This window comes from Lissotriton helveticus, chromosome 11 (assembly GCF_964261635.1).
Source record: "Lissotriton helveticus chromosome 11, aLisHel1.1, whole genome shotgun sequence".
Lineage (NCBI taxonomy): Eukaryota > Metazoa > Chordata > Amphibia > Caudata > Salamandridae > Lissotriton > Lissotriton helveticus.
In genome coordinates, this window is record NC_136072.1 from 1,083,068,850 (window position 1) to 1,083,087,346 (window position 18,497).

An 18,497-nucleotide genomic window follows, 5' to 3' on the forward strand; every position below is an offset into this window, starting at 1 on the left:
ATTCCAAACTTCAACAAGGGGACCTATTTTCTTCCTTCCTCTAGGGCCCATTTTCTTACCTGAGAGCCTTGAAAGACTGCATGGATCCTCCCTGATTTGAGTCGGTGGCAATGAGGTCAGGCAAAGAGCTCTTGCGTGGCTGCATCAGCCCAAATGGGCTACCAGATTTGGCACATTTGTATGCTGCATGCAGACGGAGACACACAACGTACACACAGCCATATATATGGCAATTATAAAAATCTGTATTGTGACGCAGCTGCGGCGTAAATGTTGCGGCCCATTTACAATGTGAAGCATCTAGGGAGATGTGTCACATTGTAAAGTCCCGTATCACATTATACCTGCGTCAGGTATAATGTATGCAGGGTGGGCGTTCCCACGCTAAAAGCCTTCTAGAACTGACGCACTGAAATCTACAAGATTTCACTACATCACTCTACGCCTTCACTGTGTCAAAATCCCTACGCCTGCACAGACCAGGCGTAAGTTATGACTCAGGGCTTTTTGCGTCACTTTCATGAGCATTTCCAGCAATGCCTCACTTTTGTGCCAACAGATGCGTCAGAATTTCTGACGCATCTGTTAATCCTAACGCCATGGAGCGCAGTATTGTAAATACAGCACATTCATCGTGGCACAAGGACATTCGGCACTGACTCAAGGAAACTTATGCATCCATGCAGTTGCGTCAGGTCCTTGTGAATCTTCCCCTAAAATGTTTTGAAAACCAGGAAACCAGTATATTGTACCTCCTAAAGCTAAAAATGAAATGCAGCAAATGCAACTATGTAGTGCCATGAAATCGCAGACGTGCATTAGGGAATATGGAAAAATTTATCTATAATTTATTTTCCTTTAAATTGATTGCCGTTCCTTCTCTAGTAAACATTTGAAGACAGTGGGCCCTATGAGGATGCTATTATGAATTTGTGCTTCTTATATTTTCCACAACCCATGGTTAGCAGCCTAGATCTCATCTTTGTGTGAAGGTATATCTGTCTGACCATCAAATCCATAACTTGGGAGGGTGCTGCTTACCTGGACAGCTATTTAGCATTCAATTTCCCATAATTCTCTGCGTGTGGCTATCGACGGTTTGGGGCAGAGAGCTGATAGAAATTAGTAAAACAACACCATTAAGGGGCATATTACCAACGTTTAGCGATATTTATCGCTAACGATGCTTAGCAACGAATTTTTTAACGCTAAGCATCGCCGGAAATTATCGCAGAGATATTTTGCTATTAGCAAGGTTTATCTCAGAAGTGATAAAAATCCTTGCGCTAACTGCCAATTGAGAGATTATCGCTGGAAAACCAACGATCATCTCTCGAAGTTTGGCGTTAGCTTGATAATAGGGGCTCGCAAACTTAGCCATGATATCCACCTTCCATAGGATATCATGGCTAAGTCAGGAAAATACCAGGTGTAAAAAAAGCAGTGCTAACCGCGATTAGCGCTGCTTTTTTTATCACTAACAGGGTTAGCGAAATCCTTGATAATAGGAGAAATGTCGCTTAATGACATTTCTCCTATAATTTTTCTCTGGAACGCCCCCTTTGCATCTCATTAGAGATGCAAGGGGAAGTGTAGAGAAAAAGGGTGCTAACATGCGAATTTGCGTGTTAGCACCCTGTTGCTGATAGGGAGATAATTTTATCTCCGCTTTCTTGGCTTTTAAAGCCAAAAAAGCGGAGATAAATCCCTTGATAATATGCCCCTATATGTCTTACATTGCCTGTCAGAAGCAGTGGAGGAGTAGTTATGCATAAACAGATAACGGGGCATATTATCAAGGGGGTTTATCTCCGCTTTTTTGGCTTTAAAAGCCAAGAAAGCGGAGATAAAATTATCTCTCTATTACCAAGCTGTCGCTAACACCAGTTAGCGACAGCTAATAGGAGATAGCGACCATCTTGGGCCCCGCTTTGCATGTCAGTGATATTTATCACTAATGACATGCAAAGTGGGCGTGCCAAGATGTTAGCGACTGGAAACAGTCGCTAACATCGCTATCTCCTATTACCAACTTTTGGAGATATTCGCGCTAAGCGCGAATATCTCCAAAAGCTAACACCTGCCCTGAGCAGTTCTTAGCCATGTTAACCAATGGGTGGTGGATAACATGGCTAAGAGCATTTGCTCGATAATGCATGAATATCGCTGACTTTTCAGCGATATTCATGCATTGCGGCCGTTTTTTATCGCATTTGCGATAAACCTTGCTAATAGCAAGGTTTATCTGCGATAAAAATCGCCGATGTGCGGCGATACTTTTTGTCTCTAAACAAGTTAGAGACACAAATTATCTCTATTGGTTGGTATTATGCCCCAACATCTTTTGAAAAGGAATCATGGGGCATATTATCAAGGGGGTTTATCTCCGCTTTTTTGGCTTTAAAAGCCGAGAAAGCGGAGATAAAATGATCTCCCTATTACCTAGCTATCGCTAACACCAGTTAGCGACAGCTACTAGGAGATAGCGACCATCTTGGGCCCCACTTTGCATGTCAGTGATATTTATCACTAATGACATGCAAAGTGGGCGTGCCAAGATGTTAGCGACTGGAAACAGTCGCTAACATCGCTATCTCCTATTACCAACTTTTAGAGATATTCGCGCTAAGCGCGAATATCTCCAAAAGCTAACACCTGCCCCTGAGCAGTTCTTAGCCATGTTATCCAATGGGAGGTGGATAACATGGCTAAGAGCATTAGCTCGGTAATGCATGAATATCGCTGACTTTTCAGCGATATTCATGCATTGCGGCCGTTTTTTATCGCATTTGCGATAAACCTTGGTAATACCAAGGTTTATCTGCGATAAAAATCGCCGCAGCTCAGCGGTAAATTTTTGTCTCTAACCAAGCAATAGCGATAATTATCGCTATTGCTTGGTTAGAGACAAAATGTTACCGCTGAGCTGAGGCGATTTTTATCGCAGATAAACCTTGATATTACCAAGGTTTATCGCAAATGCGATAAAAATCGGCCGCAATGCATGAATATCGCTGAAAAGTCAACTATATTCATGCATTACCGAGCTAATGCTCTTAGCCATGTTATCCACCTCCCATTGGATAACATGGCTAAGAACTGCTCAGGGCAGGTGTTAGCTTTGGGAGATATTCGCGCTTAGCGCGAATATCTACAAAAGTTGGTAATAGGAGATAGCGATGTTAGCGACTGTTTCCAGTCGCTAACATCTTGGCACGCCCACTTTGCATGTCATTTGTGATAAATATCACTGACATGCAAAGTGGGGCCCAAGATAGTCGCTATCTCCTACTAGCTGTCGCTAACTGTTGTTAGCGACAGCTAGGTAATAGGGAGATAATTTTATCTCCGCTTTCTTGGCTTTTAAAGCCCAAAAAGCGGAGATAAACCCCCTTGATAATATGCCCCCATGTTCTTTGTAACATGAGGAACTAGGGCAAGTGTGCATGAAATTCACACTAAGGGGTATATTATCAAGGGGTTTTATCTCCGCTTTTTTGGCTTTAAAAGCCAAGAAAGCGGAGATAAAATTATCTCCCTATTACCAAGCTGTCGCTAACACCAGTTAGCGACAGCTAATAGGAGATAGCGACCATCATGGGCCCCACTTTGCATGTCAGTGATATTTATCACTAATGATATGCAAAGTGGGCGTGCCAAGATGTTAGCGACTGGAAACAGTCGCTAACATCGCTATCTCCTATTACCAACTTTTGGAGATATTTGCGCTAAGGGCGAATATCTCCAAAAGCTAACACCTGCCCTGAGCAGTTCTTAGCCATGTTATCCAATGGGAGGTGGATAACATGGCTAAGAGCATTTGCTCGATAATGCATGAATATCGCTGACTTTTCAGCGATATTCATGCATTGCAGGCGTTTTTTATCGCATTTGCGATAAACCTTGCTAATAGCAACGTTTATCTGCGATAAAAATCGCCGATGTGCGGCGATAATTTTTGTCTCTAAACAAGTTAGAGACAAAAATTATCGCTAGTTGTTGATAATATACCCCTAAATTGTTTAGCTTTGCGCAGTGGCAGTATCGTAGCCAATGAGGTTTAACCGAGGCGCGATTATTGCTTATTGAAAACTTTACCCAATACCCCGTCATGGAGACTTGAAATATAGTCGAAATGGCAATTTTTGACAGTCTCTTCGGAGACTGGAGAATATGTAATTAAAAAATAAGATAGTTTATTTTGCAATGCAATTTTCTTGCAGATTTGTGATCTGTGACAAGGACAAAACGGTGACTCTATTTGGCTTCAGTTTACTCTTTACGTTCTGTTTTGTTTTCTCAGCTTTTTAAATACAGCAGTAATTTAGGGATTTATTTTCCTTGATGAGTTTTCGTAATTCTTGTATTTCTTCCTCTTTGTTCTCACCTTTGCTCCATGGATTCGCTTGGGTCAGTGATGGGCAGAGGACGGGCTTTGTTTCTGCTCTCTGAGGTGACTCGCAGTCCGGCGCAGGACTGGGCTCTTCCGAGGTCTCATCTCCCATTCAAATGTGCACTAACCGCCCAGAAAGTTTTTTTCTGGGAGCGAAGGCGTTTGTTATCAGTAGGAAAATGTGGAGAGGGTTCATACAGATTGTATGGAGTGTTTTTTTTTGTTGTTTTTTTTTGGTGTTCAAACTGCTTTATTGCATTTTTCATACGGTACACCGCTTTTTGCGCCTATAACACTGGGGCCGGCAGCATGTTGGTCATATCAATAAAGATGTAGTAGATGGTGTGACACAGCCTTTATACCGACATCCCGGAGGCCCGGTGGCATATGTAGTTACCAGTTGTTACGTGTCCCGTATCTAGTGCAACAAGTATACCTGATATTTCACTGCAGTAGAACATATTTTTTGGTTTTATCGTTTTCCAAACATAAACAAAACTGTGAGGGGGGAGGAGCCTAGCCTGCGACGGAGATGGCCGCCTAGGATATCGGCTCCGCCGACCCTAGCGCTTTTCTTTATTATCCTGTTCTCGATCCTGTCCTTCTACCCAGCGACTGCAACGGGGATACTATCCTGACTACGCCGGTGTGTCTCCCGGCGAAATCCGAGTCGTATTGGCGGTGATCCGCCCTTGCTCCTTTCCCGGCCCGGCGCTGCTGGGGGACCGGGGCTTTGTTTGTTGGTTCGGCCGGCCTCGGCCACAGCGGTGGCGGTCAGCGCGGAGGAGGAGGAGCCGGTCGGCTGGTGGGAGGCTGCCGAGTTGTACTCGTCGCTGCAGCGCCTCGTCCCGCTCTGTGATCCTGTGCTCCTAGATACATTGTATCTATGCCATTGCCTGGCTTGGAAGATGTCGGAACAGTTTCTTTGTTTCCTCGGCCGGTAATGGACGCCATTTTCTGCACGGCCCCTCGGCTTCCGACAGTGGAGTCCTCGGAGCTCATTTGGGGGTCCTGATGTTGCCTGAAAACGACTGAGCCTGTACTGCGATGCCCACAGTCGCCCCCATGTCTCTGGCCCGGTGGCCACTGGCGAAAAGTCGGCGCAGTGAACTGTGGGCGGCGAGTGACGATGGCGCTCGGCTTCCCGGGCTGCCTTTCATTAGTGAGCCTGGTGTGGTAGAAGCTGCTCTACTCTCTCTGCCTGAGACGCCACCGGGGACCGGTGCTGTCCTGTGTGCTCTGGAGGCGGTTGGGGCTGCTCTTCGTATCCATGCCCGAGATCTGGGGTGCAGGCTTGATGCTATTTCTCCTGTGGGCTGTGGTTGCCCCCCAGTGCTGCACACTGCGCCACACCCTGAGCCGATTCCTGTTGATCTCCATGCCGAGGTGCCTATTGAGAGGTTGGCGGATTATGGATCTGATGTTGCTGAGGTGCCGACCACGATGATTCGGAGGAGATCTGGAATTTGTGGTTTCGTACGCTGGCTGGGATGTCGTCCCTGGGCGCCATTTTCGTCATCTCCTTTGTGTGCTGGTGGCGTGACTTTACCTCCATTCCTGGGACTGTTGTTGTCGCTTTGGCTGGCTGCTTCCGACTTACAGTTGCACTGCCCTGTTTTTGTTTGTACCACTCCCGGACATGTGACTGTGTTTGGCGTGGACTTTTGTGGGCGACCTCCTATCCTCTGCTGGCTGTTCCGGGATTCTCTCTTATCCGCGGCACTGGCCGGGCGGCTGGACTCCTTCAACCAGCATGATCGCAAGGGGCAAGGTTAAGACAGCTTTTTTGGGTCGCTATTCCTTCCGTTGCTGGGACTGTATTGCGTGAGCGGGACATTGATTACACCGGCCGTTGGTATCCTGTCGGGTGTGGGAGCCGGTAGCGGGCGGCCGGGTACATATTTGTTGGTGGTCTTCTTCTTCTTCTGCTGATCCTTACCACCTTCGTTGTCTCATTCTCTTCTCCTCCATTCTTTGTACTTGTTGTACTTTTTCCCTTCTTTGGGGCAGTTCCGGGGCGACAGGCACGCTGTTTATGGGTTAGACCGTAGCCATCACAGGGGTGCAGGGTGGCGGGTGTGGGGGGGGTTTGTTATTTTAGTTTTTTTTGTTCTATGTTCCCTTTCGCTCTTTTCTAGCTTGGGAGGGTTCTTTCCTCTTTTGTAGGGCTGGCTGTCCCTTGGTTTTGTGCCTTCTTTCTTTCTCGGGCGTCTTCTTAAGCCCCTGTCTTTCTCTTACTGGGGTGGGACTTCTGGGGTGATATCTGGGAATGTTGTTCATTGTATTGTGACCTGTTAATTGATATTACTGTCTCGGTTGTTTTGCTTATTTGGTAGTTATAGTCATTGCCTGCCTCAGTTCGTCATCCGGGTATGTCCCTCATGTCTTTTGGTTTTTCTCCTTTTTACGTGAGGTGCAATATCCTTGTTGTGACAGCCCCTACTCTCCTTTGTAATTTAAAAACGAAAACCTAATATCCTTTGTTTTAATCCCCACGACCGGATTTGGTGTTTTTTCACGTATCCTGTTTACCGATTGGTATGCCTTTCTCCTGTTTATGATCGTCTGTTTTGCGGCCGGCCATGATGGTTGTGGGCCTGCGCATGTATCTCTTTGTTTTTTCGAATAAAGGTTTTCAAAAAAAAAAAAACTGTGAGGCCTTGTAAACACACTTGGAGGTGGAGTTCCGAGTCAACAGAGTATTGTATGCATCGGTGAGCTTCGATGTTACACAGTGATACAGAAATATTCACGGCAGTATGCGGTTGACTTGAGGATGAGCACAATGCGCGGCGATATGGGGTGTCGTCAAGTATGGAGATATGGATGTATGGTATAAGCAGCGCAATGGAACTATATTGTGCATAAGGGCCCAACGGTAGTGTCTGTGAATGCAGTGTCCATTAATAGCATGCAATGGTGCTTCGTGCATGTCGGTGAAGTATCGTGCGTCGTGTGGGGTAATTTATTGGATCACGGGGAGGTCAATGGTGTGTGTATCGCCAGGAGTTGTTTCCAATCCCGAATGTTAGCAGTATCGCTGATACGGTCTCCCTCCGGATTATCATCGTCATCTGCCTGGGCAAGTAAATAGTTGACTAAAGGCCCCCATATGTCTTTAGGTTGACTTGGGATCAGTAACAATTCGGTGAAGGTGATATGCTGTTCCTGACAGTAGGTCATGTCCGCCAGCCACTCTTTGAATTTAGGTGCTCTGCCCCGCCCCCAACGACACGCCACTCGTCGTTTCGCCAGGAGCAATGCAGTGTCTATGAATTTTTTGCAGGATTTTGGGATGTGTAGTATGTGCCCGAGCAGCATAAGCAGTGGTTCCATAGGTATGGGTTCTTCAGTCATTGCAATGAGGGCGTCGTTAACCTGTTGCCAGTAGAGATGAACAGGAGGGCATTCCCATGCAAGATGCAGGAAGTCCGCATGCTCGGTCTGACATCGCTCGCACCTGTCGTTGTCAGCCAACCGGAACCTATGTTTTTTTACCGGGGTATAGTATAATCGCTGCAGGAACTTGTAGTGTATTATCTTGAGTCTTCTGCTGGCCGATATTCTGGCCGTAAGGGAGCAGCAATACTGCCATTGTTCGTCAGTGAGTTCGGTGGCTAGGTCAGTGTTCCAGTGTGTTCGAGCTCCTACTGCAGGCGCCGGCGCATTAGCCCTGAGCTGGCGATATAGACCAGAGACTAGGTGAGCACCATCTTGTGAACATAGCAGAAAGTGAAGTGGAGGTAGGGCTTCAAGCTCATCAGGGAACCCAGGCAGGATGTCTTTCATCCCCTGGCGTAGGCGCAGGTAGTAAAACACATCGAGTGGAGTGTGATCATGGGAGGCAAAGAATAGCTCAGCAGGTTTAAACCTACCATGTGAGAAGAGGTCTCCCCAACAGGTGATTTGTACACGTTTACAAAGCGTTCAAAAGCCTCGTTCCTGTAGTAGTGCGAGTTTAGGGTGATATGTCAGTGGTAGTCTAGGTGAGTATGGTAGGCAGCAGGACAGCCTCTTGGCTATGCGGCGCCATGCATCAAGTGTGCAGGACACGGAGGTATTCGACGTCATTATTAATGATTCCGGACAATGGAGTAGGCCATTTAGCGGGATGGGGTGCACAATCCAATCCTCCACTGCCAGTTGAGGCATGAAGGGAGTGGGGACAAGCCATGATAAGCATAATGCGCTTGTGCACATTGATAATAAGCCTCAAGGTCAGGGACATCGAAGCCTCCTTTATCATACGGCTGAGTCAGCGTGGACCACTTCAACCGCGGGCTCTTACCCCCCCAGAATAATCGGCATAGCTCCGATTTTAAAGTTTTAAAGAAAAAGGCTCCCGGATAGTAGGGGATGTTACGGAAGAGGTATAGGAATTGGGGTAGGATTATCATTTTGATAAGGGACGCTCTGCCAGCCATGGAGAGCGGCAGGGTGATCCAGCGGTACACTGCAGCTGTGAGTTTCGTGATTGCTACTCCATAATTGGAGCGCAGAGTTTCATCTTTGTCGCGGGAGATCTGTATACCGAGGTATCGGAAATCCGTCCGACACCACTCACGGGGGTAGTCGAGGGGTAAGTCGGTAACCGCATCAGTGAGTGGGTAGAATTGTGACTTAGACCAATTTATGTGCACTCCTGACATCCCCCGGAATGCTACAAATTCTCTTAGTAGGGGATTGAGGTTCAGATCAGGGTGTTTGACATAGAGCGTTATGTCGCCAGCGTATAAAGACTCATCGATCTGACGTTGAAAGCATTGTATCGCACCGTCTCGGTGCAGCTGACGAAGTCTACAGGCAAGGGGCTCGACCGCGATCGCGAATAAGAGGGGAGATAATGGGCACCCCTGACGGGTGCCTCTGGTGATGGCAATGGAGTGTGAAAGGCGACCGTTAATGAGGACTTTCGCCGTTGGCTGTGTATGGAGTAGCTTGACCCAGGAGATAAAGAGCTTTGGAAATCCCATGTTCGCCAGGACAGAAAAAAGGTAAGGCCATTCGACGAGTCGAATGCCTTAGTGGCATCCAGGAAGACCGCTGCCACTGGCAAGTCAGGGTGGACCGTGCAAAGCAGGGAAAACAAAGTGCGCAGGTTATGAGAGGTGGACCGGCCCGAGACAAAACCAGATTGATCAGGCAAGACTATCCTAGTCATCAGGAGGGACAGCCGAGTGGCTAAAACGTTCGCAAGGATTTTGACATTGCAGTTTGAAAGGGAGAGTGGGCGGTAAGAGCTGCAGGAGCTAGGATCTTTGTCGGGTTTTAAGAGTGAGGTAATGACTACCTCCCGCATGGAACCGGGGAGGATGCCGTCGTTCAGCGACTCCTCGCAGACCTCCCGGAGGACAGGGGCCATAATGTCTATGTAAGCTTTATAAAATTCGGCGGGGATTCCATCCAGTCCGGGCGCTTTACCATTCTTTAGCGACATTATGGCCTCACGGATTTCGTCTAGTTCGAAGGGGGCTGCTAGGAAGGCCCTGTCGCCGTCACTGAGCCAGCAGAGGGCTACATTGCCCAGGAAGTCTGCGTAGGATACATCGGCCGCGGCGTCAGAGGTGTAGAGTGTGTGATAATGAGAGGTAAAGGCATTAAGCAGTTCATCCGAATCATTGATCGTGTGCCCCTGACAGTCAGTGAGTTCCAGAACCATGTTGCGGTCACGTGGGATGCGCGTCATCGCCACGAGCACCTTTCCTGGTCTGTCACCCTCGCAGTACCTTCTGGCCTGCCAGTGTTTCCCCCTGAATTTTGTTTCCCTATTAGCTTCCTCTTCGTATTTGGACAACTTGTCTCGAAACTCAGCATGTATGTCAGGACTATCATCCACCACCACCCGAATCTCCAAAGCCTTCAGCTCCCTATCTAGTGTGTGAATAGTGTTTTGTATATTCCGTAGAACCCCAAAACTTTTAGATATGCAATAACCCCTGATCGTGACTTTGAACCCTTCCCAAATGTGTTCAACTGAGTCAACAGAGCCTTTGTTCCTGGGAAAGAAGGCGGCTATTTCCTCCCCTAATTCGACACGGAACAAATTGCCCAATAGAGCGGCCGGCTGTAGCCTCCATTGCGGCCTAGGTCTAACCCATCCGGGTATACGTGTATGCATCAGGACGGGGCTATGGTCAGAATACGTCCTTGGCAAGTGTGTAACCCATAAAACCCCCGCAGTAATCTCTCTGGTGATAAGAAAATAGTCCAGTCGTGCCCATGTGCCTGTCTGCGAAGCGAAGTGTGTGCCCTCCCTCCTGGAAGAGTGTAGATGTCGCAATATGTCCACCAATCTACCTTCAGTGATCACGCCCTCCAGTGCCTCTCTAGCCCTGGGCTTGTATTGGATCGCTCCATCCGCCCTATCTAGTTGTGGTACCAATGCCAAGTTAAAGTCCCCTCCCCAGATAACGTGTCGAGACCCTGCGTCCATAATTTTGCCCCAGAGTGTAGTGAAGAAAGCGGGCATATCTAGGTTAGGAGCATAGCAATTAACAAATGTAATTGTGTCACAGCCAATCCGCCCCCACAGCAGGGCATAACGCCCCTCCTTGTCAATCAAGTCTCCGCACTTTTGGAACGGCACTGTGCGTCTAATGAGGATAGTGACTCCCCTTGCGTATGTAGAGTAAGAGGAGAATAATCAGACTCTAGCCCACTTGCCAGCAAAGGTGGTCCTTACTTGTGGTGATAAATGAGTTTCTTGCAACATGGACATGGTGTCGGTTTAAATAAGCAATCACATTTCGACATTGTTTTGCATTGTTAAGCCCTCTAACGTTCCATGATATACAGTTCAATTGTGCATCAGCTCTCAAGTCCGCCATAAACAAAGAAGCAAAGATCTATCAGGTTGTGCTACTAGGAATGCAGCAGCATCTGCTCTATTCAGACGATAATGTTTACCATGACATTCTGCATCTCGTACATCCACTTTGTGTGTAAAACTTCCCTCCCCGAACCAGACCATCCCCCCTCCCACTACAGTATCCCAATCATGCCTGCATCCGCCGTTCCCCCCCCCTAAACTTCAACAACTCAACATTATGCATGGGGAATACCCGTAAGGGAAGCAACAGAAAGGGCGCACGACCACTTCTCCCGCCGATGACCTCCCATACTGTACTACCCTCGGTGGAGGCCAGGGCAGGGGTGGTGGTCCTTGAGGTACGTTACCACTGGAGAGGTCGGCTAGTCCCGTTCTGCAACACAACATCCGAGCCCTCTGCATCCACGTAGCAAGGGTTGGGCGTGGCAGTTCAAAGTTATAGCAAGGTTGGTCGTGTCGATTACATCAGATCAATGTTCGTCTGCAGCTGAGGGCGGGTCGTCTTCTGGGTTCACCTCAGCATCTCAACCACTCCTCCGTGCCTTGCGAATTGCGTTCAGGTAGTCCTCAGCTTTTTGGGGATTTGTGAAAAAGCGATGCTTTCCCTGATGTGTTACTCGTAGCTTCGCAGGGTAGAGTAGAGCATATTCCAGCTGGGCCTCCCGCAACTTCTTCTTTACAGCGATGAACTTGCGGCGTTCCTCCTGCGCCATAGGAGTGAAATCAGGGTATATGGAGAACGTAATACCATTGTAGTGTAGGTTTTGTTGAATACGGGCTGCCCTCAATGCTACATCTCGGTCGCGGTAGTTCAATAGTTTAGCGATAATTGGTCTAGGCGGCAGTCCAGGCTTGGGGACAGGTGCCAATGATCTGTGCGCCCGCTCGATAATGAATTGAGGTGAAAACGCATCTTCCCCCACCGATCCCTTGAGGAGCTTCTCCACATAAAGTTCCATTTTGCCCGTGTCTGTGGATTCTGGGATACCCGTAACGCGTATGTTGTTGCGTCGACTACGAGCTTCCAAGTCCTCATTCTTTGCCGCTATTAGTCATAGCAGATTGTCCATGCGGGCTAGTTGCGTGGTGTGGGATGCGGTGACGTCATCGTTATCTGAAATTCGCTGTTCCGTTGTAGTGATCGTTCTTTTGTGCCGGTCCACCTTGTGTACTAGAGCGTCCAGCCTAGATGTCATCCCGTCTACTTTTTCCTCCATAGTGGCGAAGCCCTGTCTCATCTCTTGGAATAGGTGGTGTAAGTCCAATTCCTTGGTGGGAGAGGCAGTGGCAGTCGAGTTTGTGTCGCTGGGCCCCGGCTCGGCAGGCACCGATTTCGTACCTCTTTTCGCACTGTCAAAGTTTATTTTTGCTTGGCTGTTCTCAGGGCGCATCATATTGCTCTCTGGTCGCTCGCTCTCCGTCACCCCGAGGACTCCGCCGCAGCCCCGCACGATTCCAAGCACGTGGCGGTACCGCAGCGGCAGTAAGCGCCCTCCGAGACAAATGCCCCTAAACCTATACACTCAGGGTTCTGTTAACGCTGGAAGCGCTCTCCACCGCAAACGAAAACTGCACCACGGGGGCATCCGAGTCGCCAGTGGGTGCACGTACAGCTGAGTCGTGCAAGGGGTAGTCTCAGACAGCCGTCGATAGTGCCTAATGTCTATTGGCATTAAGCATGTATTGTGCACTGATCACAGTGGCGCTATAAGTCAGCACCAGCTCTGAGTCACCTGCAATCAACCATGTGCGCCCCTCTCAGGGCGCACACCGCTCTGCTGTGGTCTCCATACCTTCAATGGCGTGTGTATGCGGTCAGCGCAAGCATCAGCACCAGCAGCAAGCGGCAGTAGCAGCGTGGTGAGGTGTTGAGCACTATCTCGTCAGTCCAATGAGCCACCACGTGTTTGTGAGCCCTAGTAGAGCGTTAGGATCAGGATAAGTGAAGGCCTGTTTACGTGGCAATAGGGCTGGCAGCAAGGGTCCCAAGCACAGCGCCTCCATTCCCCCTCAGTTCACGGTTAGGCGCCAGAACAGACGGGCGCCGCCAGCACCACACACTCCTCACCTCGTTCGGCGCGGCGGGGGAAACAGCAGATGTCCGACGCCTCTTGGCGTCACCGGGGCACGTGGCGGCGGTATCAGTGTACCGTCCCAGGGTCGCCCAGCAGCGCAGGCCATGCGGGGATATATGGCGCACTCCCCGGCAGTTAGTCCGTTAGTGACGAGCCTATGGCAGGGGGAAAGCTCATGTGGACACCAGGCAATCTACGGTGATGTCTGCGGCCAATGGCGGTAACAGGGACTGGTGCCAGGCTCGTCCCGGGCGCCGCATCCAGGGGCGCAGGCTGGGCCCACCGCCTCGCGGCAAGCACCGGCCTCGCGTTGCTATCAGTGGCCGGCCTCCTCACATCGCGACCTCCGAGGGCACCGTCGGCAGTTCTTCCGAGGCAGATTTCGTCGGCTCAGGTGCCGCCAGCGGTCCGAGATTCGGGTCGATTGCAGAGGGCGTCTTCCTGCATCAGATGTTTAGTTTCATTGGGACTTTACTCGCCAGTGGTAAGGATAAATTAAGGATTATGGGCCAAGGAACGGGGGCTACTCAGCTAAGCAGCCATTCCGTGCGCGCGCCCTCTAGCGCCCCCGATTGTATGGAGTGTTTGAAACAGAACAAGAACTGACAAAGCTCTTGTTTTTGTCGTTTGACATTATGTAAAGTTTATTTCTAATGCTCTTTGTGGCACTGAGTAATTGATGTTACCCAGCTCTATGACAGGGGCGTAGCTTCTTTTGGTGCAGCAGGTGCAGTTGCACTGGCGCCCACAGATCTGCGGGACACACTGAACCCTGATTATTGCGGTATTTTATATTCCAAACTTCAACAAGGGGGCCTATTTTCTTCCTTGCTCTAGGGCCCAGTTTTTCACCTGAGAGCCTTGAAAGACTGCATGGATCCTCCCTGATTTGAATCGGTGACAATGAGGTCAGGCAAAGAGCTCTTGCGTGGCTGCATCAGCCCAACTGGGCTACCAGATCTGGCACATTTGTATGCTGCATGCAGACGGAGACACACACCGTACACACAGCCATATATACGGCAAGTATAAAAATCTGTATTGTGACGCAGCTGCGGCGTAAATGTTGCGGCCCATTTACAATGTGACGCATCTAGGGAGATGTGTCACATTGTAAAGTCCCGCATCACATTATACCTGCGTCAGGTATAATGTATGCAGGGTGGGCGTTCCCACGCTAAAAGCCTTCTAGAACTGACACACTGAAATCTACAAGATTTCACTACATCACTCTACGCCTTCACTGTGTCAAAATCCCTATGCCTGCACAGACCAGGCATAAGTTATGACTCCGGGTTTTTTGCGTCACTTTCATGAGCATTTCCAGCAATGCGTCACTTTTGTGCCAACAGATGCGTCAGAATTTCTGACGCATCTGTTAATCCTTGCGCCATGGAGCGCTGTATTGTAAATACAGCACATTCATCGTGGGACAAGGACATTCAGCACTGACTCAAGGAAACTTATGCATCCATGCAGTTGCGTCAGGTCCTTGTGAATCTTCCCCTAAAATGTTTTGAAAACCAGGAAACCAGTATATTGTACCTCCTGAAGCTAAAAATGAAATGCAGCAAATGCAACTATGTAGTGGCAAGAAATGGCAGACGTGCATTATGGAATATGGAAAAATGTATCTATAATTTATTTTCCTTTAAATTGATTGCCGTTCCTTCTCTAGTAAACATTTGAAGACAGTGGGCCCTATGAGGATGCTATTATGAATCTGTGCTTCTTATATTTTCCACAACCCATGGTTAGCAGCCTAGATCTCATCTTTGTGTGAAGGTATATCTGTCTGAGCATCAAATCCATAACTTGGGAGGGTGCTGCTTACCTGGACAGCTATTTAGCATACAATTTCCCATAATTCTCTGCGTGTGGCTATCGACGGTTTGGGGCAGAGAGCTGATAGAAATTAGTATAACAACACCATTATATGTCTTATATTGCCTGTCAGAAGCAGTGGAGGAGTAGTTATGCATAAACAGATAACGGGGTATATTATCAAGGGGTTTTATCTCCGCTTTTTTGGCTTTAAAAGCCAAGAAAGCGGAGATAAAATTATCTCCCTATTACCAAGCTGTCGCTAACACCAGTTAGCGACAGCTAATAGGAGATAGCGACCATCATGGGCCCCACTTTGCATGTCAGTGATATTTATCACTAATGATATGCAAAGTGGGCGTGCCAAGATGTTAGCGACTGGAAACAGTCGCTAACATCGCTATCTCCTATTACCAACTTTTGGAGATATTTGCGCTAAGGGCGAATATCTTCAAAAGCTAACACCTGCCCTGAGCAGTTCTTAGCCATGTTATCCAATGGGAGGTGGATAACATGGCTAAGAGCATTTGCTCGATAATGCATGAATATCGCGGACTTTTCAGCGATATTCATGCATTGCGGGCGTTTTTTATCGCATTTGCGATAAACCTTGCTAATAGCAAGGTTTATCTGCGATAAAAATCGCCGATGTGCGGAGATAATTTTTGTCTCTAAACAAGTTAGAGACAAAAATTATCGCTAGTTGTTGATAATATACCCCAACATCTTTTGAAAAGGAATCATGGGGCATATTACCAAGCAATAGCGATAATTATTGCTATTGCTTGGTTAGAAACAACATTTTACCGCTGAGCTGCGGCGATTTTTATCGCAGATAAACCTTGGTATTACCAAGGTTTATCGCAAATGCGATAAAAAACGGCCACAATGCATGAATATCGCTGAAAAGTCCGTGATATTCATGCATTACCGAGCAAATGCTCCTAGCCATGTTATCCACCTCCCATTGGATAATATGGCTAAGAACTGCTCAGGGCAGGTGTTAGCTTTTGGAGATATTCGCGCTTAGCGCGAATATCTCCAAAAGTTGGTAATAGGAGATAGCGATGTTAGCGACTGTTTCCAGTCGCTAACATCTTGGCACGCCCACTTTGCATGTCATTAGTGATAAATATCACTGACATGCAAAGTGGGGCCCAAGATGGTCGCTATCTCCTACTAGCTGTCGCTAACTGGTGTTAGCGACAGCTAGGTAATAGGGAGATAATTTTATCTCCGCTTTCTTGGCTTTTAAAGCCAAAAAAGCAGAGATAAACCCCCTTGATAATATGCCCCCATGTTCTTTGTAACATGAGGTACTAGGGCAAGTGTGCATGAAATTCACACTAAGGGGCATATTACCAAGCAATAGCGATAATTATCGCTATTGCTTGGTTAGAGACAAAAATTTACCGCCGAGCTGCGGTGATTTTTATCGCAGATAAACCTTGGTATTACCAAGGTTTATCGCAAATGCGATAAAAAACGGCCGCAATGCATGAATATCGCTGAAAAGTCAGCGATATTCATGCATTACCGAGCTAATGCTCTTAGCCATGTTATTCACCTCCCATTGGATAACATGGCTAAGAACTGCTCAGGGCAGGTGTTAGCTTTTGGAGATATTCGCGCTTAGCGCAAATATCTCCAAAAGTTGGTAATAGGAGATAGCGATGTTAGCGACTGTTTCCAGTCGCTAACATCTTGGCACGCCCACTTTGCATGTCATTAGTGATAAATATCACTGACATGCAAAGTGGGGCCCAAGATGGTCGCTATCTCCTACTAGCTGTCGCTAACTGGTGTTAGCGACAGCTAGGTAATAGGGAGATAATTTTATCTCCGCTTTCTTGGCTTTTAAAGCCAAAAAAGCGGAGATAAACCCCCTTGATAATATGCCCCCATGTTCTTTGTAACATGAGGTACTAGGGCAAGTGTGCATGAAATTCACACTAAGGGGCATATTACCAAGCAATAGCGATAATTATCGCTATTGCTTGGTTAGAGACAAAAATTTACCGCCGAGCTGCGGTGATTTTTATCGCAGATAAACCTTGGTATTACCAAGGTTTATCGCAAATGCGATAAAAAACGGCCGCAATGCATGAATATCGCTGAAAAGTCAGCGATATTCATGCATTACCGAGCTAATGCTCTTAGCCATGTTATTCACCTCCCATTGGATAACATGGCTAAGAACTACTCAGGGCAGGTGTTAGCTTTTGGAGATATTCGCGCTTAGCACAAATATCTCCAAAAGTTGGTAATAGGAGATAGCGATGTTAGCGACTGTTTCCAGTCGCTAACATCTTGGCACGCCCACTTTGCATGTCATTAGTGATAAATATCACTGACATGCAAAGTGGGGCCCAAGATGGTCGCTATCTCCTACTAGCTGTCGCTAACTGGTGTTAGCGACAGCTAGGTAATAGGGAGATAATTTTATCTCCGCTTTCTTGGCTTTTAAAGCCAAAAAAGCGGAGATAAACCCCCTTGATAATATGCCCCCATGTTCTTTGTAACATGAGGTACTAGGGCAAGTGTGCATGAAATTCACACTAAGGGGCATATTACCAAGCAATAGCGATAATTATCGCTATTGCTTGGTTAGAGACAAAAATTTACCGCCGAGCTGCGGTGATTTTTATCGCAGATAAACCTTGGTATTACCAAGGTTTATCGCAAATGCGATAAAAAACGGCCGCAATGCATGAATATCGCTGAAAAGTCAGCGATATTCATGCATTACCGAGCTAATGCTCTTAGCCATGTTATTCACCTCCCATTGGATAACATGGCTAAGAACTGCTCAGGGCAGGTGTTAGCTTTTGGAGATATTCGCGCTTAGCGCAAATATCTCCAAAAGTTGGTAATAGGAGATAGCGATGTTAGCGACTGTTTCCAGTTGCTAACATCTTGGCACGCCCACTTTGCATGTCATTAGTGATAAATATCACTGACATGCAAAGTGGGGCCCAAGATGGTCGCTATCTCCTACTAGCTGTCGCTAACTGGTGTTAGCGACAGCTAGGTAATAGGGAGATAATTTTATCTCCGCTTTCTTGGCTTTTAAAGCCAAAAAAGCGGAGATAAACCCCCTTGATAATATGCCCCTAAATTGTTTAGCTTTGCGCAGTGGCAGTATCGTAGCCAATGAGGTTTAACGGAGGCGCGATTATTGCTTATTGAAAACTTTACCCAATACCCCGTCATGGAGACTTGAAATATAATCGAAATGGCAATTTTTGACAGTCTCTTCAGAGACTGGAGAATATGTAATTAAAAAATAAGATAGTTTATTTTGCAATGCAATTTTCTTGCAGATTTGTGATCTGTGAAAAGGACAAAACGGTGACTCTATTTGGCTTCAGTTTAC

The 18,497-nt window shown here is 47.5% G+C and overlaps 2 non-coding genes across 2 annotated transcripts; both read left to right on the forward strand.

Annotated features, from left to right (window-relative positions):
* The first annotated feature begins 4,024 nt into the window (after positions 1-4,024).
* On the forward strand, positions 4,025-4,164 carry LOC144793660 (U4 spliceosomal RNA). The gene has a single exon (XR_013603138.1). It is a non-coding gene; the product is annotated as a U4 spliceosomal RNA (small nuclear RNA).
* A 14,081-nt stretch (positions 4,165-18,245) lies between these two features.
* LOC144792991 (U4 spliceosomal RNA) lies at positions 18,246-18,385 on the forward strand. The gene has a single exon (XR_013602666.1). It is a non-coding gene; the product is annotated as a U4 spliceosomal RNA (small nuclear RNA).
* Positions 18,386-18,497: the final 112 nt, after the last annotated feature.